General features: G+C 39.1%; 1 long non-coding RNA gene across 1 annotated transcript; it reads right to left on the reverse strand.

Moving 5' to 3' along the window:
• Positions 1–5367: 5367 nt before the first annotated feature.
• LOC133712455 (uncharacterized) lies at positions 5368–8566 on the reverse strand. The gene is made up of 5 exons (XR_009847413.1): positions 7978–8566; positions 6795–7250; positions 6431–6552; positions 5918–5976; positions 5368–5534 (listed from the first exon to the last, which is right to left on the reverse strand). It is a non-coding gene; the product is annotated as an uncharacterized LOC133712455 (long non-coding RNA).
• Positions 8567–14389: the final 5823 nt, after the last annotated feature.

Raw genomic sequence — 14389 nt, forward strand, 5'->3', positions numbered from 1 at the left:
CAGGATGGGCCACCAGGATGCCACAAGCGGGTCTTTCCATTCTCAAGACCGGGAGCCTGGACAGCCTTGTGTTTCCATTGTAACAAAACTCAAATCGGAACTACAACGTACTTAGTGTTGTATCACAGTGGAAGAGCTGTGGTGCCTCACGGGAGTAAGAAGATGAGCCCAGTGGCGTTGTATGCAGGGTTGGATGCACGAAGAGAGGAAAAGTCTGGTGCCCAAAGAAAGTTTGGTATCCAAATCATTTCCTGGAAGTTAATGTTGTCGGTACATGACTGTTGCTCTAGTGGGGAAGATAGTGGTGGTTGTGCAGGGAATGGATCTCTGGTTAACTGAGAATAGAGATTCTCTCTCTTCTAGTTTTGTCACTCACCTACGTCTTCCTCTTCTTGATTGTAGACCCCGTGAAATTCCGAACGTCACTTTTGGATGGGATAATTTTTCGCGACCTTTGTTTGGCTAAAGACTTTTGGAAATAGTTTGGACTTGGGCCTTAGGCCCAAAAATAGCTTAAGGTTAGGGTCCATAATTTACTTCGAACACCCAACAGACAGGTATGCTAGTGAATCTAGCCCAATAAGTTAGTTGATCTTTGACCCGAACATCTCCCTTGATCCAATAAGGTTCTTGTAGCTCATGATAGCATCCTTGCATGATTTTAAAATCTACTTGTGCGTGCGTTTACGATTTCTTATTTTACCTTATTTCTTAACGTACAATTGGTGGAATTTCTACTCGCCTTATCCAACGCTTACTCCTCAACCATCCCTCCGACTTTCAAAAACACCATTTATTTACCCTTTATATTTTTCAAATTCGAGCAAAATACTGACAAAACTTACTGTGCCATTTTTCTATCTAAATACAAGTTTAGCAAGACCCGATCCTTATTTAGTCTTGCCAACACTTTAATTTTGAGTTTTCTTGTATTTACTTATTCTACTTTTATTTCCCCATCTTTTTGGTTTTTACAACCTTTTTTTTTTTTGTACCTCATGATTTATCTGATTCAATTCTTTTACTTTCCCCAAGCTGAGCCTCCTCCTCGCACGCAAAGCCCATCCTTTCTTCTTTCCTTGTTCACGTCAAAATTGGGCAGAGAGAAAGGGGAACCTCGTTCAGCTCCTCCCTTCCACGTTGCCCTCATGCAGAGGGAAACCTCTCTTAGAGAACCATCCCAGGCCTTCAAAAGGGAGAATCCAAGCCAGAGATTTTCATCCACCCTCCTCTTCTCACCCTTCCTCTTGTTCCTGTGCATATCAGTGTGTTTGAGTGCCCCGAAACGCCTAGTTTGGGACCTCCGATCAAAATACTTTCTTCATAAAATTTGTTCATTTCTATCTCTTCTATCTGACCTCAAAATTTCAGCTCCATTGGAGTCGTTTTGAGATCTGTACACTCCTTGAAGCAGGAGCTGTTCAGAAGCGAGCCTGTTCCGGATTTCTGCTTGAGTTCCTTCTCTTGCTCTACCCGAATCCCCCAAATCTTGTTTGAGATTGATACCAATAGTTGGTAAGATTCTTTAAATATCAATTTCCTATTTCTTTCCTCAATTTTTTAGGCTCAATATGTTCAAACAACTCTTCTACATATTGAGAAATTTCTGTTTCACTCTGCATGTCCGAGATCGAGTGAACTTCTTGGCCTGCAACTGGGCTCGATCTAATCAACTCCCTCAGCTCTCTTTCCAGTTGAAGCCCTCAAGAAAAACTCACCCTTTTGGTTGGTCTTTGGTGAGTATCATGCTTTCCTTAACACTGTGTTTATTTTTGGTTGTTGTTACAAACTCTTGCAGATTACAACTTGTCACTATTGTTGTTGGAACCTTGTTGCTTTGACTTTGAACTTCTCATTCTTTCTAATGTCTTGGATTTATGCTAGACCATGGTTATCTTGAACATTAAAATCGTGCTTGATCCAAGAGTTTATTTGTTTTACGGTTGTCAAAACATCATGTTTTAAAACATCATGTTATTGAGCTAGAAGACCTCCCCTTATAGTATTAAAGGATGACTGAAATTTTAGACCTTTAGAGCTTTAGATACTTTCTGTAGGTGTCTTACAATCTACTTAACTAGTCATTTTGGGTACCAAAAGAGCTTTGAACAAGAGAACAACTTTCTGCAGTTTTTCAGTTTCCAGTACAATATGACCCAGCTGCATTCAATCAAAACTGGAGCTAAATGCTGAGAATTTTGGATCAGTTCCTTCTAGAGAAAGATATTAGACACCAAGATGAACGTTTTAAAATTTGAATCAATCCAAAAATATTTTTCTAGAATTAGTTATGGAATTTTGAAATATGTGGACAGAAGCTGATATTTATGGAAAGAATATGCACATTGTTTTACTTTAGCCTTTAAAAACTTTACTCTTTAATCTTACTGATTTGGTTGTTAAACCATCCTCCTTTCAAAATTTTCCCAAGAATTTACCTGTAGTATTTTGAACACTTTTCCTTGACCCTTGACAATTCCTTTTTAAACTCTGTTTCCAGCTTTTGACAACTTGTCTTTTAAAGGTGTTCTTACAACTTTTTCCTGAAAAAGCAACTCCTCCTTAGAACCCAAATGGTCTGGTTATTAGAGTAAATTAGATTAAAGGAGAGGTTTTCTTCGAAGAGTATTGAGAGTGAATAGCTAGCCTTTTGTTTATTGTGATTTATGTCGCTTATTTGATCTAGGCTCGATACCTTGGTAGGATCTTGTGAAGTTGGTGGTTGCTACAAGATTGCATTGAGGCCAAGTGCTGCAAGCTAGAGAAAGCTCGAGTTCCAGGTAGGAGATGCCTTTAACTCTATCTATGCTAGCTTTTCTTGCATATACTGTGTTTTATATGAGCGAGGCCTCTTGCATGTTTTTGGAAATTATCTGTTTTTACACTTGAAATAGTTTGCGTGGTTGGAATGATGTGTTGGTAATTGATGGGGATGTAAGGAGATGGTTTGTTCCTCCTTGGGGATTGAAAATCCCAAGCCACCGGTGGTGGGCAGTGTGCACCATGCCCTTGTTATTGATTATCCCCTTTGTCTATAGCCTTGTGATAATTGAATTCCGGAAAGTGATTGGCTAGATGAACGGTTATGATGGAAGTTATGGAAGGAGATCAATTGCCGTGGAAATTATAATTACGTGGTGACGATCATGTGGAATCGCAAACCGGTTTTTATCTACTACTTTTTATCAAAAAGATAACTCATGTTTTCAAACTTAGATATGGGGGCAGGCATGGGCAATGACTGGATGTAGGAGCCTAACCCCTACTTTAGTTTGTTTTGCAAGCTGTTGTTGTCGAAGCTTGGGTACGGAGGATAATCCTTGGAGGCCACATATTATTTTATTTAAAGTTTATTTTTCTCTTTATTTGGCATGTTTGATCTTGTTAAATTTTTGTAAAGATATGTATGGTTGATGATGCGTGTGATTGCTTACCACCAAAAAGTGGAACCCTAGGGTTAGAATCCTCCACTTGAGTTTAGGCTCTAGTGGGCTAGACCTAGAAGACTCACGTAAATTACCATTCAATGAACCTAATGTAAACTTGGCTAAGAACTAAAAATGACGTAGGTTCTAAATTCAACATAACACCACCTTTCTTTCCTCTTCCTCGCCTAGTTCGTAATCTTGTGATTACGAGCCAAGCCCATTATGCAAGCCTAAGAATTTCGGGCTTATAGATTTCTTGTTTTTAAACCTAAAGGCCTTGTCTCTTTGAGGAATTCTAGGCCCAAAGCACTTACTTCCTAAGTGTCGCAGGTGTAGGGTTCCTTGAGGAGGAGGCGCTATGGTGGTCCGGCCTCCGGGTCGCCACATTGATGAGCTCGATGAACCCAGAATATAGTTATCCAAATTTTAATGTTGGGTTGAGTGAGATGTGAAGGAGATGAGGGAAACAACTAGTTTCAGTGAAGAGAGGATGGGATGATGTCGCTTATGTCTTGTAGTGATGACCGGAGAAGAAGGCAGTGGTTGTAGGTGTCCAGAGAAAATTTTTAAGTGCCTATGGCGACGGTGTGTGAGTTGCTTCCAGGCGTCGCCGGATGACGTGGATGTTGGGTTTGACTCATTGGTAGGGCTGGATTCGGTACTAAACTGAAGCCTTTTTGCCTCAACCGTCAGCCGAACCGACTGTGTCGGTAATCCAATTTTCAAACCGATACCGATCCGACATGATCGGTATACCGGCTATCGGTAACCGAGATCTCGGTTGGCATCGATCAGTTTTGAGTTTTCAGCCGATAGTTCTAATGGCACGTTTACTTACTTGGAATGGAAAATAATCATGAATCGGAGACAAGTGGAATGGGAGAATAAAGGAATCGGTATTGATTCCGGAGGATTGATTCCTAAACCCATCTCCCCCCTTCGTAATCAAATTCCTGAATATTCATGAATCGATTCCTGATAAATAGGTGGGACCTACACCCATTCCGATTCCTTCATGTGTTAGTAAACACGGGAATTTTTTTTACCCGGAATCATTCCAATTCCTTTATGTGTTAGTAAACACAGGAGTGTTTTTACTCCGTAATCATTCCATTCCATTCCAAGTAAGTAAACGTGCCCTAAGTGAAATCTGGAGGAGAAGAAAGAAGATGATACAACAAAGAAACAGAAGAAATCAGAGATCTGCAACCTAAAAAACGCAGCGCAAATCATGGAATTAGGTACTGAGATTGTTCATTCCTGGAAGATTATAGGAGATCTGCAGCTTAAAAAGTCTGAGATCTGCAGATTGTTCCTTCGGCTGTGAAATTCGGAGACTATCAATGTAACAATGCCATGGACATGGTCTAAGATTGAGGGAAAGGGAACTGCATTCGAGATGCTTGAGTTTTCCAAAGTTGAAGTTGTTCGGCGTAATCATGTTGGTGACTGGGGAACACAGTTTGGCATGTTGATTCAATACCTTTTTGGCTGGGAATGCTTTGCCTGTATCCGTGGATTTGTGAAAGTGTGAGATTGTGAACATGGTCATATGGGTCGCACTACTACAAAAAAAACATTTAAGGACGTTCGAAAAACGTCTTTGAAAACTTTAGATGACACGCAAAAAAAACGTCATGTATCAAGGAGTCATTGTAAGTGCCTTTTAAGGACGTTGGAAAAACGTCCTAAAATGTCTACTAGGACGCGTGAAAAGTGTCCTTGTATCTCTAGAAAACGTCATCTAATGTCTTCTAAGACGTTTAAAAAACGTCCTCTAATATCTATTAGGACGTTCAAAAAATGTCCTCTAATGTTTACTATGACACTAGATAAGTGTCCTTAAATCTAAAAAACATGTCCTTGTATGTATTAGAGGACATCTAAAAAGTGTCGACATATATGAAAAAACGTCCTCAAAACTTCCATATGAAACCCAAAAAAAAAAAATATTGGCAACCAATGATCTATGAATGCCATATACCAACCAAAATTATATATTATTGACCAAAGTGCTGTTTGAATGATACCAAATACAAAATTCCTAGTAAGTTCCTATCTACATCAATTTCCTCACGGCTGCACTACATCCAAGTTATCTTTGAACTGCAAAAACCATTAAAGAGTATTACAAAATTTGTCAATGCTAGAAGTAATGCTAAAAAGAAGATAACATGCACAACTAATTCATAAGCATGAAGTACTGTCTTAAAAGAGTACATGTCCTAAACATTTTCTAACTACTAACAATTAATACTCGGTGGTTATAGTGTAAAGGCAAGAGCAGTAGGACTTTTCTGGACAGATAATATGAGCTCAAGACAGTTCAGACTTATGTGGTTATAGTTCTAAGTTCCAAAGCATATGTATAAGCATTTTTAAAGAAGAAACATGAAAGACAAGTTAAGTGATCAAAATACTGCATAAGAACAAACACACAGCGTTGACCATATTACTAATCAAATTACCAATTATGATCTTGAACTTACATATCTATGTGAATAGCATCCTTCCATACCCAATGCTGCTCATATTTTTCTCACCAAACCTGCTCAAACGTTAACAAGAAACCCAAATAAGAATGTTAATTTCAGCCTTGAAATTCAAATACCCAAAACACTAAGACGAAATGTCTAAGAAGCTTCTTTCTTATCCAAGAACACAAATACATATAAGTAAAATGTGTAGAAACCCACTAAATAAAAGGTGAGATTCACATTTAAGAGAGAAGCCAGATGAATTATGCAAGCTATAAATTTAGATCTCAAGTTGAGAAACAAACCAATATTGCTGCACTAAGTACAAGTTAGGAACTGCAATCCCAACTGAGAAACAAACCAATATTGATGCACTAAGTATAAGCTAGAAACTATATCCAAATTAAGAAATAAGCCAACAAAATTATTTGTCTTTATTACCAAACTTGAACTAGCCTTCATGTATAATACTTAAATTAAACAACACACAATACAAGCATATAGACTAGAGAGATATGAGAATACCATGCAAGCTGCCAATATTTTCAGGGTGGGTAGAAATCCTTTGCTGGCTAATGGCATTATCCCTTTGCATAACCACTGTCTTTTCCTTGTTTTCTTCCTCACCAGAATTTTTTACCACTACCCTGTTCAGGAACAAAAAAAGCCAAAGAAGGAATGCTAAATCACCACACAGAAAACTGAAAAAGTACAATTATAATAGCATCAATCACTAAACCCTAACCAAAATAATACAATTAAGGAGTTACAATAGCCATAGAAAACGTATTGAAAATATAGATTATACATACATTAGCCCATCGACATGAAAAAGGAAAAACTGTGCAATTTGGGAAACTAAATTAGTTACATGGAGAAGAAGGGTTACCTGGAACCATAATTGCTCAAATACCTGCAAACTTCAAAGAAAAACACAGGAAAAAATCAATTAGGTAGGAAACTCCATAGTATCTGAGAACTTCTTCCCAGGTTCACATAAGCAAGAACATACTATCAGATACCTCGCTTGTAAGTGTTAGATCTGACCCAGCTAATCTACTATAGGGCAGAGCCGGCCCTGGGATTTCCGGGGCTCTAGGCGGAAAAAAAAAATGGGGGCTCCCTACCTTTAAATATATTTTATAAAAAAAAAAAAAAAAAAAAAAAAAAAAAATCTCTTCTGTACTCTCATTCACATTATCGTTCTCATTCTCATTCTCTTGTACTTGTTCAGCATTTGCGTTGAAGTACATCCGGCTTGAAGCTTAACCAATGCCTCTCTCTTTTGCTTCTCTTTTCTTTTTTTAACCCCAGAAGGATACTTCCTAATCGGAGCCATCATAACCTATAAAAGATAAAACAGATATGGAAATTTTGATATAAACATATTGCCATATAATAAAAAATATCAATGTATCAAACCAACAAAACCATTTTCAATTCAAACTTACTGTCATAGTGCCATACAAATTATACAACACCATTATCTTATTATTAAACAAAGCAAAAGCAAAGAAAAACAATTTTCAATTAAAACTTTAAGATATGTTTACAATACTTTTGTAAACGGATGAATCATGAAGTTTCTAGTTTTTCATAATTGAGACCTTAATCAATGTGCCTTGTACTATTTTTTTTCTTTTCTTATATTGCTCGGTTCTCATATCTATGGTTCAGTTGCTCTTTGACCAATAAAGAGCAGCAGAGATGGGAATGAGAAAATAATAAACATATAATGAAGCTACAGAACAATGATCATAACTAGACAACCTAGAAATGAACTACATAACATTATTCTTATTAAGATTAGATCAGCACAAATGAACCAAGAGATACGAAGCACAATAGTAGCACAAACAATCAATTTGAAATTAAAGAATAAAGGAGAACCAGAAGCTTTCATCTCTTACATTCCTACAGACCCACTCACCAACCCAGTATCCAAACGCAAATTATCATCACCCAGTACCCAAACACAAATCATCATCACCCAGAATCCCAGATCTCGACCTTTCGTTTCTACCCAATTGAAGAACTAGAAGAGACATGGAATTCGAGCAAGAGAGAATTACCTGGAGAAATTTCTGGACGAATTTCGTGACTTTCGTCTGAAAGTGAGGAGAGAGATTTGGGAGAGCACTCAAAGCAGCAGTCGAGATCCTTTTCTTTTTTTTCTTCCCTGCACCTGCCAATACAAATACAACTGAAATTTTCCAAATTGCAAAGACTCCAGATTTTCTACAAGAAAATTCTGAAATTTTCAACAAGACACTGAAATCACTAACACTAAAACCCAGCCTGAATTTTCAACTTTGATTGACTAAGGATTCTACTCCTCAGCTATTCTATGTCTTGATTTTGAATGGCAAGGAAGAAGATTAGGGTTTTCTGGGTGATGAGAGAACAGTGATGATGGATGCAACGAGGTGAGAAGAGTAGAGAAGTGCTGATTGATAGGACGAAATTCGGTGAAATATTTCCATTTGACGGGAAAATTTGATAATGAAAGTGAAACGGAAGGGTTTGCATCTAAGAAGGAACACAAAAATGGCTAAAGCAATTTGGGGGAAAATGAAAGATGAACGCGCGTGCATTGGATTGAATTCCTAGAAGGGGACTTTTCCATTATTTTTATTATTCAACTATTAAGGTTTTTGGGTATTGTGTGAATCGAACCCCACACCTGGAGGACGTCTAGACGCGCTAGACTTAAAGCAGCTTCTCCTGTTTTTGCTTTTGAAGAGGTAGTCATGAGTTGACGTCCTAACATTTATACAAGGACATTAAGTTTCAAAAAACGTCCTTGAAAAAAATTGTGGGTGTCCCGAATCATGTTTTCTGTAGTAGTGGTCTGGGTTTGTAGGAAGGAGGTGGAAGAATGGGGACGGATCTGGGTTTATTGGAAGGAGGTGGAAGATGATGCAATGGGTGATGTACAACAGGATGAAAGGGATAAATATTTGGTTTTGTTTTAATTCTATCGCTTAAGATAGCATAAATATAAAAATTGTATGGATAACAATGAGAGCAGCTTGTGCTCTAGTGGTTGAGAGCGAAGCTCTTGTACATGAGGTCTGAGGTTCGAACCTTGCCTCTCTTTAATTTTAATTCTGTTTGCATAAGACATAATAAATATAACATTTGTACATATTATAATGAGAGCAGCTCTTGCTTCGGTGGTTGGGAGCAAAGCCTCTGTGTATGGGGTCTGGGGTTCGAACCCTGCCTCCTACAAAGTTTTATGGATTTTGTATATGCTTCGGTATGTAGACGTATATACGGTCGATACGGTATACCGACTGTATGTAAAACTTCATACCGTAGCCGAGCCGAAGGCAGCCAAACAGTACGGCTGAGCCGAGCCAAAAGTCGGTGGGCCGAGTTTTCGGCCCAAATCGGTTCGGGCCGGTTCGAAATGCGGTTGCTTCGGTCCAAATTGCCAGCCCTGCTCATCGGAGGCCGGTGAGTATGATGGTTGGGGAGGTGAGTCATGGTGGTGCCTGGAGAGAGAGAGAGAGAGAGAGAGAGAGGTGGAAAAGGAAGAAAAAGTAAGCAGCAAAAACAAAAAGAGAGAGAGAAACAAAGAAATTGAAAAGAACGGAGGAAGTGAGAGGTATAATAGACATTTTGGTCCTATTAGGTGAGAAATTGGGAGAACAAGAAGTAATCTGTTGAATTTAGAAGGTGAGAGACTGAACTGCTTTAAGAAGAAAAGTATAGGGAGTAACTGGTATTTAGTCCTAAACGGCTAAACCTAGTGTGTGGGTGTTATAGTCCAGTCTGCATAGCAAGATATTGTTCGCTTTGGGCCCCACCCTCACGGTTTTGTTCTTGGGCTCCCACCCAATGGGGAGGTGAGTCTGCACATATAAGGTACATCACCTCATCTTTCATAGGTGATGTGTGATCTCACAGTGGGGCCCTTCTAGTATCTCTACTTAGTATGGTTTCCGCTTATAAAGAAAGGAATTTGCTATTGTTCAAGGGGTGGTGGCAGCGATGAGGTCGTGAAGTATCGGGACAATATTTAAAGGATAGGTAAAATGTGAAAAGTTGTAGCAGAATCATTGACGTCTTCAGTGATTTAGAAGAACATTAGCGGTACTAGATTTTCCTCAGATCTAATAATCAAAATATATTATACTACTTTTGTAGCGATGGAAGAGAAAGAACATACAATGTTGGCGACAAAGGAAAGTACTTGAAGATCAAGTTCTTTTATCTATGTTTTGAGGAGAGAAATTGGCTTAGAGTTAGTCACAGTATTCAATCTGTCAAATTGAGCCACGTGCTAGCAGCACATGATGATGATGATATACTAGAGCTAAAGGAAGAGGCCGTTAGAACTAGTTCGACAACGGATGTTCCCGACTGTGTGGGTTGCAGTGTTCCACTATCATCAGTAACTAGCTAGACTAAAAATTTAATTCATGCTTGTGGGTTTGAGACACCAACAGATGCAACGTCTGAGGTCGACCCAACATGAGCATTCAAGCGAGGGTCGATGGTGCAGCTGTACCACGCCTCCCAAGGTAAAATCATCTTCTACCTAATAATTGGCCTCAGCACTCAATTGTGGTACGATGAAAGTAATATTTCTTAACAAAGCCCATACAAGAGATCCCAACAGAAAATAGACTCATAGCAACAAAAGAAAATAGTTACCAATACCCAAAGAAATCATTATCTAGGCTGGTTGCCAAATTGTGGACTAAGTTTAACTAGAAACCATATCTAACATGTCCAAGCCCAGATCTAGTCCTTGAGAGGGCCGTTAAAACAGACAAAAGGTGTCGTCACGGGCCCTACTACCAATTCAACACTATAAGGCCCAATATGAGAGGACCCGCCCCGGATTTCACTCTCATGAAATCTGTAGAAAACACTGCCAAAACCCTTAAAAATAGACTACTCAAAACCTGTAGAAAACACATCATTTACACTTCTAAATAAACCACCCTTATTCTCTTGGAGCCACCCTGTTCCTCAAATCACAATAACTCCAGAATAGTCAACTGGAATCCGAACTATAACATGTTCCAAATACACAAATATCACTCCCAAATTATGACTTTATCCCACAAGTTATCAGAGCAATTTAAAAGAAGAAAATGAAATCAAAATACAAGTAGGTTCAAAAAGTAACCTACAATATGGAATACAACAGCAGCAAATGTTGTGCCCCAAATTCTACTATGCCGAAACAGCTACTCTGCAGACTTGGCATTTGAAACCGAAGGGCCCAGGGGGAAAGCATGTAAAAACGTTAGCGTGAGTGGACAAAAAAGAATACCAAGGCAGACTACCAGAAAAGGCTAGACGCGCCCCCACGTGCCGCAACAAGTGGCTGCGTGTAGGCCCCACTCGCCGCCTAGCCAACCCCCGAATTGGGTCACAAAACCTATGCTAAAATCTTCCTCTCAACAACCTTTTCCATTCCTAAAACTACAACAAAGTCCAGAAACTAATGAATTTACCGGAAATTACCTCGAAAGCAGGAGAAAAACCCTAGAAATCCCAATCTTCGATTCTTCCTCCACCTTATGAATTGGTGCAATTAAGAAACTTGTATGGCTAGGAAGAGGATGTTGGCAGCTCCAAAATTTGACCGATGGCGCAGTCGGAGGTGGCCGGAAAACAGAGAATTGGCCAGAGAAAGAGTGGAGGCGCGTGGGCCCCACGTGCCGCCGGCCAACACCTATGTCAAATTATTTCTTTCATCCTCCCAAACAACATTCACAACTACCACAAAGTCCAATTTGAAGCACAAAGACTGGAATTTACCTCAAAAGTAAAAGCGAGAGATTTGAAACCCTAGATCATCAATCCTTTGATTCGGCCTCCACACTTCAAATTGGGGTAAAAGGCTTGAAGGGATTGATGTGTGTTCTAAGAGCTCCAAGACCCACTAAGTATTATCACCGAAGGTGGCCAGGAACCCCAGTTCCGACCAAAACCCAAAAACGGCGACGCTGAGTTCTTCTTCTCCTTGTTGCACCTTCTACGGTTTAAATCAAGCCACCAAACCACCCTAGAATTGAAGAGGACGGTAAAGGCTTTCCAAAGGTACCGACGACACTTAAATCCGTCGCCGGACGGAGGAGAAATTGCCGGAAGAAAATCTACGAGGTCAGGGTCAATTTAGTTTGGGGAGAGAGAAAGTGAACAGGGTAAATGGTAGTTTCCGAAAATAGTAAGTTTTCATGGACTTGGTTTAATTTCCTTTACAACTTTCATAAAGAAAATTTTCTCAAATTATTATCCCATAAAAAGTCAACTCTTAGGACCCTTAATCGGTAAAACGAAAATCGAGAAAAGTAAAACTTAAGGTCATTAACTTATATATAGTAAAAGGGGTAAATCAAATATGGGACGTATCACTGTCAGAATTAATGCTTTCTTGTTCTAGCTAGGAAACTCCAGCAGAGTTCGCTGAAGTGAATTCACTGAGAAGCAGAGTTTGCTCAAGTCAGTTCGCTCAAGTAAGTTCGCTGAAGAATCATTTCGTTGAGCAAGAGTTAGCTTAGGAAGACTTCGCTACTAAAGAGTTCACTGCTTCTGATATTTTGTAGCCACTTGCTTTACTATTTGCTCCACTCAAATTAGCTAGATATTTTGTATCTAAAGTACTTTTTAATCTAATTAATTCAGTTTCCATTCTAGATATTTTGTAGGTTAATCTTGTAACATATATAAAGGATAAGATAGTTGATGTAAAAAGGGTGAATAAGTAGTACAAAAGTTTGTTGAGTTTTGTTGATCTGTTCATGCTTCATTTACTACTGCAAATTAATCAAATCATCCAAAATTGTGGTTTTGATTATATTTTGTTTAAATACAAAATAGAAGCTCAAATCCTAACAAGCCCTAGCATCAATAGTGACATGATCGAAACCACCATCATCGAACTCGTAGAAATGATACGACCACTACAAGAAGCCACCACAGTACATTGTCTTCCATCCACCGCGGGTAGCCACCCCAGAACCCTCCCATCTGCCGCAAATGTTATCCGCAATAATGTCAACTGCCCCACTAGCTCCAACAATAGATCCAACTCGATCTATCCAAGGAAATTCGGATTGCCTTCGCCACCACTCCTACTCGAAACACCCAAATCAGCCACCGTAGCAAGACTTCTCCAAACACCATTTGATATAGACTCTGCTATGATATTCCTCTTCAACCCAATTAGGGTAGACAAAAGATTCTCGATGTGAGCAAGAAAAAACCCACATGGTCGTCCCATGCCTGTTGCCTGAGTCGAGATCTAGTAGGATCACCCCAATCATCTCACCACTCCAATGCACCTACACACAAGAAGACAGTAACTAGAGTGCGAGGCCATTAGAGTTGTGGACCACCATACAACAACCATAGAGAGAGATCGGAGGAAGACGTCCTAGTATTAAAAAGTGGTCGGAGCCGCCACTATAGTACTTGTCGATGCCACAAGTCGGCAGCGCTAGGGTTAGTGCAACTAGAGAGAGAGTAGGGTTTTTCATGTTTTTTCTTTGTATAGATCTATACTTTCAAAGGAAATCATTATTAACAAGGCCTCATTTAAAATTTTGCACTGGGCCTCTTAAAACTTAGGACTAGCAATGATTCAATCACTTTCCAATGATTAAAAACAGTTGAAGTATGACTCAAATTCCTGCTATGTTTTTAGCAGGTGCAATATTATTTAAATGAAAATAAATAGGCTGCAATACACACAAAGTAAATGTATGTGATATAACTCATTTATTGTATTATGGAACTAGGTATTGCAATAGCTAGGTTGGTGCAGCCATCCTTAGTTTCAAGACAACAAACTACAATTATGCACCGTTGTTCTTGGAGTGCATAGAGAATGAGCAGGGAGCATGTATGCAGAGAAATCAATAGTTGAGAACTATTAATTGATAGTAATTTGATACTATTGAATAGTGTAGAAATACTGAACGGGTAAGAAGTGAAAGCAAGACTCTGCTTTTCTCCTTGGCATGTTTTCTATATATTGGTTGCGAAAGAGTTGGCTCTAAATTGCCATTAGACTTTGGCATTGAGTAATGTAGCATCCGGGAGATAGTGTACTCCAGTGTTGTCAGAGATTTTTCTTCACTAGTATTGAGAAGGGTGTACAAGGGTTTAAGGGTTCGAGTTAGGGATATAAACTTCAGTGATTGAGTAGTGTAGCATCCGGGAGACTTTCTCTTGTTTATAGAGAATTTCATTCTCTATCCAGTGTTGTCAAAGATTTTTCTTTACTATAGGATTGAGAAGGGTGTACAGGGGTTCAAGGGTTTGAGTTAGGGATATAAACTGGAGTGATACAGCTTGTATTTTGTGCTCATTATTATTAATAGTAAAGAAATATTGGATCATGTCCCATTGTGCCGTGGACGTACCTCAAGAAATGAGGGAACCACATTAAATCTTGTGTTGTTGAGTGTCTTTTTCCCTATACTATTTGCATTCTCGATATTGTATCTTGCTGAC

This window comes from Rosa rugosa, chromosome 5, assembly GCF_958449725.1.
Source record: "Rosa rugosa chromosome 5, drRosRugo1.1, whole genome shotgun sequence".
In the NCBI taxonomy this organism is placed as follows: Eukaryota; Viridiplantae; Streptophyta; class Magnoliopsida; order Rosales; family Rosaceae; genus Rosa; species Rosa rugosa.